Below are 8,002 nucleotides of genomic sequence, written 5' to 3'. Positions count from 1 at the left end.
TTATTCCCGAAGTCGTGTGGCTCTGAGCAGCTGTCCCGCGGAACCAGCTCTCCTAGACGTTGTTCAAATGTCAGGACTCAGAGGAGGGCACAGCTGCATTGTAGAATTTAATTTTTTTTCCCACATCTACAAGAAAGAAACTTCCGTGAGGATGAAGTGAGAAAAGGTTAAAATGCACAAACAGTGAATCGTGGGATGTTCTTAAATCTTGCTGGTGTACCAGCGAGAATGACAGAAAATGGGATAAATGGAAGAAAGTGTCAGCCCCGCACCAGTCACCCCGCCTCACCGTAGCCCACACCTCACTGGTGGCCCCGAATATTCGTGTTTCTTCCAGGACAGCGTTGGAGCCACATTGTTAAATTTCCATCATCCATTGTCCTTTTAAAAATCAACATCAAGGGACGCCTGGGTGGCTCAGTCAGTTAAGTGTCTGCCTTCAGCTCAGGTCATGATCTCCGGGTCCTGGGATCGAATCCCACGTTGGGTTTCCTGCTCAGGAGGGTGTCTGCTTCTCCCTCTCCCTCTGCCCCTGCTTAATCTCTCTCTCTCTCTCTGACAAATAAATAAATACAATTTTTAAAATAAAAAAAATAATAAAATCAAACATCAAGAGTAATTCACTCTTGCCAGATATGTTAAGCTGTGATGGAGACTAGAAATTTCTACCCTTCGTCACCGCCGTTCTTGTTTTCTGGACTACAGACTGTGATCTCTGGATGGAAATTTGGGGAGTAGCCTGATTTTAGCCAGGCAGCAGGGTGGCATTGGGGACTTTTCAGTAGGAGAGTGACTTAAATAATTTAGATCTCTGGTTGTCTGTAAGACCCATGTTCCTTGTGCCGTGTGGTTTCACTCTGATGTGCCCCCATGTAGATTTCTTATTATTTAGCCTGCTTGGGGTTTGGTAAGCTCGCCAGACTTCAGACGCACTTCTCTTATTCAGCTTTGGAAAGCACTCAGTCACCCTTCTCTTCTCTTGCTGCTCTACATTCTCTTGTGTCTTTTCTCCTGAACTCCCTAGTGTGTGCGTGATCACACCTGCTCTGCTCTGTCTCAGCTCTCCGGCATTTGCAAGGGTGGGGGAGGGGCGGTGTGGGGACAGGACGTGGAGAGTAGGGGGGTGGATTTCTCTTGCAATGACAGATTCCAGGCCATGTCTTTATTTTTTTCTGCAAAATCATAAATATTTCTTTAGTGAATCTACTGAATTCTTTGTAGCAAGGATAATAAATTTATTTATTATATGTGTTGGAGGGGATGTGGAGAAAGGGGAACCCTCTTACACTGTTGGTGGGAATGCAAGTTGGTGCAGCCTCTTTGGAGAACAGTGTGGGGATTCCTCAAGAATCTATTATTTCACTCAGCAGAATCTCCTTCAGTCCCGTCCATGTTGCTACAAAAGTTGGGTGTTCGTCCTTTCTGATGGAGGCATCATACTCCATAGTGTATATGGACCACATCTTCCTTATCCATTCGTCCGTTGAAGGGCATCTTGGTTCTTTCCACAGTTTGGCGACTGTGGCCATTGCTGCTATAAACATTGGGGTACAGATGGCCTTTCTTTTCACGACATCTGTATCTTTGGAGTAAATACCCAGTAGTGCAATTGCAGGAATATATTCCTGAGAGGAGGAAGCAGGCTCCCTGCTGAGCAGAGAGCCCGATGTGGGGCTCGATCCCAGGACCCTGGGATCATGACCTGAGCCGAAAGCAGAGGCTTTAACCCACTGAGCCACCCAGGTGCCCCTGTTGCTAAACTTCTTAACCCCTACTTATTTTATACTCTGCTTCTAAATTTAATCACCAAACCTTCAGGTGTCTAACTTGGCTGTTTGTTTTCACTCACTCTCCCTCATGGAAGTTTCTGTGGTGTTCCATACTTTTGGATTTTGTTCCCTTGGAAATCCTAAAGACCAGCATGGACTGTATGCTGCCCAGAAAGGACACGGGTCTGTTCATTTCTCAGCGTGTGATTTCTTAGAACATTCAGTATAAACTGAAGCCTCAGTTTACATTATGTGAGGGCAAGCCTGTGGTTCCAGCTTCACAGAGGAGAGCCAGGCGCTGTGCAGGCTTATGTTCTAACTCTATCTTCTGTGCATCTAAGGCCGTGTCCCTTAATCCCCCACTCCCGACGCAAATGTCGAAGAACCCAGGGGTCTAAGTTCCTGGGACCAGCAAACGTCCTTCGGGCCACCATGCCTCCGGTGCCAGCTCCCCACCCGAGCTTCTCTTTATGCCCGTCCTTCCTATGTTCCTTCGTCCCCTCTGGTTGCTTGCTAGCTCAGCTAAGTATCCGGCTTTTAAGAAAGATGCTTGTTTATTATCTTTAGTTTTGTAGTGGGAATGTTTTTTCAGGGTATTTATCCCTCCAAAATACCCAGAAATCAAAGCACTGAAGAGGGATTTTTTAAAAAATTCATTCTGTGTAATTATGGAGAGTACCTTGTTGGGAGCGGATACTGGAAAAGTGAAAATCAGCTAGCGTGACATGTTAGTAGACCAGCTAAAAAATTAAGATGGATTGCAAGATGTGCAAACAACCTTAATGTTCACAGACAGACGAATGGATGAAGAAAACGTGGGTATGTGCACATGATGAAATGTCCTTCAGGCTTTACAAAGTCGGTGACAGCACGCATGAACTTGAGGACATGATCCTGAGTGAAACGGGCGAGTCACAGAAGGACGAAGACTGCACCTTCCACTTACTTGGGGTCGATGGGGCTCAGGACTCACAACCCCAGGACATGGCACGTCGGCGCATTGAATATTTTAAGTGAAGAAATCTGGGAGAATAGTAAAAGCAGGAGAGCCGCTCTGACCTCCTCCCCCAGCCATTCATCCTGCAAACAGGTCCTAGAACCCTCCTGGGGAGGTGTCCTCCCCATACCCAGAGGAATGGAGCCTTCTTGTCTTTGAAGACGGTGGGACCCAAAAGAATCCTAACGAGCAGTCCTCCCTGAGTTACTAAAATTACCTCATACTCCTTAGCCTACCGCAAGCCTCCGTGTCTGCTTCCTTGTCATCCAACGTCCCATAAAAATGCACAGACCCGTCTCTTTGGGTCTTTGTTTCCTTATGAAGGCCCTCGTGTCATGTGAAACTTCTCCTGAATAATTCTGTATGTTTTTCTCCTATTAATCTGCCTTTGTCACTTTAATTCTCAGACCCAGCTAGGGATCCTGAAAGGGTAGGAAAAAAGGATTTTCCTCCTCTACAAAATATCTAAAATAGACTCAGAAGCTAGGTGCTAGGAAGAGGTTCTGCAAGTGAGGCAAGATGAATGAGTTCTAGAGACCAGATGTACAAGTCCAGATGTATAGTCTACTTAACAATACTGTATTTTACACCTAAAAATTCAGTAAGAGGGCTGAGCTCATGTTAACTGTTCTTATCACAACAAAACATTTTTAAAAGCCAAAAATATGTTTAATAAAAAATGTTCCTAGGAAATGGACATGGCTTGGCCTACAGTGGTTGTATAGGAGATGGATAGAGTTGATTTTTAAAGTATTTTATTTTTTTTTAAGTACACGAGGAACATACGCCTTTTATAAAAATAAATCAGGGCTGCCTCAGTGGCTCAGTCCGTCAAGCCTCCTACTCTTGGTCTCAACTCCGGTCACGGTCTCAGGCGTGGGAGGGAACCAGCCTCATCAGGCCTCACGCTCCGTGCGGAGACTGCTTCCTTCTCCCGCTCCCTCTGTCCCTCCCACCTGCTCGCACACTCTCAAATAAATAAAATCCTTAAAAGATACGTAAATAAACCAGGGGCACCTGGGTGACTCAGCCAGTCATGCATTCGACTCTTGGTTTGGGCTCAGGTTGTGATCTCAGGGTCGCGAGATCGAGCCCCGTGTAGGGCTCCACATTCAGTGCAGAGTCTGCTCGACATTCTGTCCCCCTCCGCCCTTCCCTGCACTCATTTTCTCTCTAAAAATAAATAAAATCTTTAAATCAATCAATCAAACAGTGCATAGTGGAAATCCTTTGCCACTCAGAGACTGTACTCTCCCCGGCAGCATTCCCTAGAGATCACTGCCATCTGTGTTCATGAAGAGGTTTTTTTAGTGCTTATGTGTTTTAAAATGTAGATTTTACTCAGCTCTGTGAGGCTAACAGATCAGGGGCCAGTTGCTATTAGAGGGAGGGGACAGAGCAGGTGCCTGCTGTACCACAGGAAAGAATACCAAGATTGGTTGCAGGCAGACAGATCAGGGAACTGTGTGTAAATCAGAGAATTTTTGTGGTTTTTGAGGGAAGGAACGTGCTGACACGGTGTGAGCAGGCTAGACAGGTCTATGACCGGCTGGTTTGAATAATTTCATCAGCCCCAGGGTATAGGAACTGCCCTAAGTTGTTGGATAGTGGCCCTGGGTAATGAGGGCAGGGAAACAGTGTCCTTGGGTGTAAAAGCTCCTACAGACCCAGGTTGGGGGATGTAGACTCTGTATTGGGGGACCTGCATAAGAAAGGGTATTTGCAGTCCTTTGCCATAGGTAGGAATCAGCCAACCTTGGGAAGGGCATTGCCTTGCTGGGGGACAGCAAGGCCCCAAGACGTCAAAGCATCCATACAGATACTAGAAGACATGATTGGTAAAATAGAATATTTCTTCTAAATGAGGTTAGATTATATAATTCAGCGAGTTGTCTTGTTCACATAACAAGAAATGGAAACCACCTTTCCATGACAGAGGATATTGAGCTATATTTTTTTTAATGACCTCATAGAACTCTTCTGTAGGTACAATAACTTGGTTAACTGTTCTGTAATTTATGAATTTTTAAGTTGCTTCTAATTTTTTGTGATCATGAACAACACAGTAATGAAAATTCTTTTATATTTTTGTGTGGGGGAGTTGTATAGTTCTAGAAATATTTAAAAGTGAAATTTCTAGATCAAAAGGTTTACATATTACAGATTTGTAACTGAATTGAAAGCAGCATTTTTCACAAAACTAGAATTCACAATACTAAAATTTTTATGAAACCACAGAAGGCCCCAAGCAGCCAAAGTAATCTTGAAAAAGAAGAAAAAAGCTGGAGGTAATCACAATTCCAGACCTCAAGTTACATTACAAAGCTGTAGTAATCAAAAGCAGTAGGGTACTGGCACAAAAACAGACACATAGATCAATGGAACAGAATAGAGAGCCCAGAAATGAACCCATACTTATATGGTCAAATAATCTATGACAATAGGCAAGAATATACAAAGGGGAAAAGACATTCTCTTCAATAAATGGTACTGGGAACACTGGACAGCTACATGCAAACGAATGAAACTGACCTACTTACTTGAACCATACAGAAAAATAAATTAAAAATGGGTTAAAGACCTAAATATGAGACCTAAAACCATAAAGATCCTGTAAGAGACCATAGGCAGTAACTTCTTTGACATCAGCCATAGCAACTTTTTTCTAGATCTGTCTCTTGAAGCAAGACATACAAAAGCAAAAATAAACTGTTGGGACCACATCAAAATAGACACCTGGCCTGCACAGCAAAGGAAACTACCAACAAAACAATAAAACCAACCACTGAATGAAAGAAGATATTTACACGTGATATATCCAATAAGGGATTCATATCCAAACTATATAAAGAACATTGTATTATATAAAAAGAACATGTATTGTATAAAAAATACAATGCAACACCAAAATTACAATCCAGTAAAAAAATGGGCAGAAGACCTGAACAGACATTTTTCCAAAAAGACAGAGATGGGCAACACACACACGAAAAGATGCTCAATATCACTAATCATCAGGAAAATGCCCAGTCGGAACACAATGAGGTGTCACCTCATATCTATCTATCATGATGTCTAAAACCACAAAGACAAGAAATATCAAGTGTTGGCAAGAATGTGCAGAAAAAGGAACTCATGTATCCCATTGGTGGGAATGTAAATTGGTATGGTGACTGCGGAAAACAGTATGGAGTTTCCTCAAAAGATTAAAAATAGAAATACCATATGATCCAGGAATCCAATAATTCCACTATCAGTACCCCCCCCCAGGGCAAAATGAAAACACTAATTTGAAAAGATATATTCACTCCTGTGTTTATTATAGCATTATTAACAATAGTCAAGAAATGGGAGGGAGCAACCTAAGTGCCTATGGACAGATGAATTGGGAAGGAAGATATGGTGTGTATATTTGATGGAATATTACACAGCCATAAAAAGGATAAGATTGTGCTTTTGAGACAACATAGATGGACCTAGAGGGTATTATACTAAGTGAAACAAGTCATATTGAGGAAAACAAATACCATATGATTTCATTCATATGTAAAAACAGAATGAATAAACAGCAGAATCAGACCCATAAATATAGAGAACAAACTGAGGGTCGCCAGAGAGGAAAGGGGTGGGAAGATGGACAAAATAGGTGAAGGGGAGTGGGAGATACAGGTTTCCAGTTACAGAATGAATAAGTCACGAGAAGAAAAGGCACAACACAGTCAATGCTATTGTAATAGTGTTGTTCGGTGTCACATGGGAGCTAACTTGCGAGCACAGCTTAACATATAGAGCTGTTGAATCACTATGTTGTAGACATGGAACTAATGTAACATTGTGTATCAACTCCATTAAAATAACAAATATTTTAAAAGGAATGTAATGTTTCTTAGCTAAAAATAAGCACATAATTCAATAAATCACAATTAAAATTTAATCTAGTTTAATTCCAACAAATGAAACAATTTACATTCCCAGCAACAGTGTATGGAGAGGCTCCTTTTCTCATATTCTCAATAACACAGGGCTTTATTCGTCTTTTTAACTTTTCGTGAATTAGGGGGAAACTGTTAGTAATCAACCACTAACAAACGTGAGTCAATGTGAAAATACCAGTATCAGACAAAAGAGAATTCAAGCCCAAATGGATTTTGGCTGAGTGATATTTTATTTTGATAAATCACCCTCTACCAAGAAAAGCACCCATAAGTCTTCATGTATTACACATATATAATTATATAATGGCAATCTTATATGATTCAATATATATTTAATACAGAGCTACAAAACATAATGCAAAGATTCAGGAATTCAAGGGTAAATGGCTAAATCCGTATTTAGAGAAATCTTCCAAACATTTTTTTCTGAGACAAACAGAGAAGGAAAAATACATAAGGATCTGGAGGATTTGAATAACAAGCTTGACCTACTAAACAGATGCCAATAGAGTGTAAATTTCTCTGCAGATTCACAGGGCACATTGGGTACCCACCAGCCCACTCAAGCGCATCTTAGATGAATTGACAAAGTAAGTTATCTGGGAATAGTGATTAATATTTTAACGTATTAATTGTTTATGTGATGTCCAAAGAAAAGTAAACAAGAAACGTAGGAGAAGTCGACAAGAAAAGGCAAGATGTTTCCATCACCTTTTGCGAACAGAGAAAAGCCAGCGGAGGGAGGAGAGCCTGGGGTCCTGGGGGCTGCAGGGTGGACCCCGAGGCCAGACGGCTCTGAGCCCCACGCCCTGTGTGCTCATCCCTCTTCTATTTCTGGGTTAAGGAGCTCAGGCTGTGCCGACGTGGCTTGGGAAACACAGTCTCCTAATCCGGGGGAGTAAGAAGGCTTAGACCTCTGGCTAGGTGGGCGAGAGCCCAGGAGACACTGTCTTCAGGATCTGGGCCCAGGGAGGAGGGAGACACCCCGACTATGCAACTTCCCCTTTCGAATCCCCCTCGCAGGCCTGCTCGGATCAAGGTCAAGGGGGGCCTACCGCCGTGTGGCCGGGAGCCCTGACCGCCTGGCCGCGGTTCTGGATGTCCTGGCTGCCTCTGGGGGAAGGTGTGCCCGCCTGGGCCGGCGCCTTCTGCACCTGCCGTGTGGGTCCGGAAGACACTGCACCAGCCGGGGGCCCTCAGCCAGCTCGGAAGCCAGGATGGAGGTCACACCCGTGTGTTAAAGAGGCTTCTGCCTCCTTTGTGTCCTAGAAAAGGCTACCAAGAAGGTAAGAGCTTGCTTT

The 8,002-nt window shown here is 43.2% G+C and overlaps 1 protein-coding gene across 1 annotated transcript in view; it reads left to right on the top strand.

Moving 5' to 3' along the window:
- Window positions 1-7,906: 7,906 nt before the first annotated feature.
- The window catches only part of PPEF2 (protein phosphatase with EF-hand domain 2), a 32,954-nt gene continuing 32,858 nt past the window's right edge, over window positions 7,907-8,002 (top strand). The window contains exon 1 of the mRNA XM_032334606.1: window positions 7,907-7,987. The gene's annotated coding sequence lies outside the window, so the exon portion shown is untranslated. The remainder of the gene's footprint in view (window positions 7,988-8,002) is intronic.

This window comes from Mustela erminea, chromosome 2 (assembly GCF_009829155.1).
Source record: "Mustela erminea isolate mMusErm1 chromosome 2, mMusErm1.Pri, whole genome shotgun sequence".
In the NCBI taxonomy this organism is placed as follows: domain Eukaryota; kingdom Metazoa; phylum Chordata; class Mammalia; order Carnivora; family Mustelidae; genus Mustela; species Mustela erminea.
This window is presented reverse-complemented; position numbering and strand designations above follow the sequence as displayed.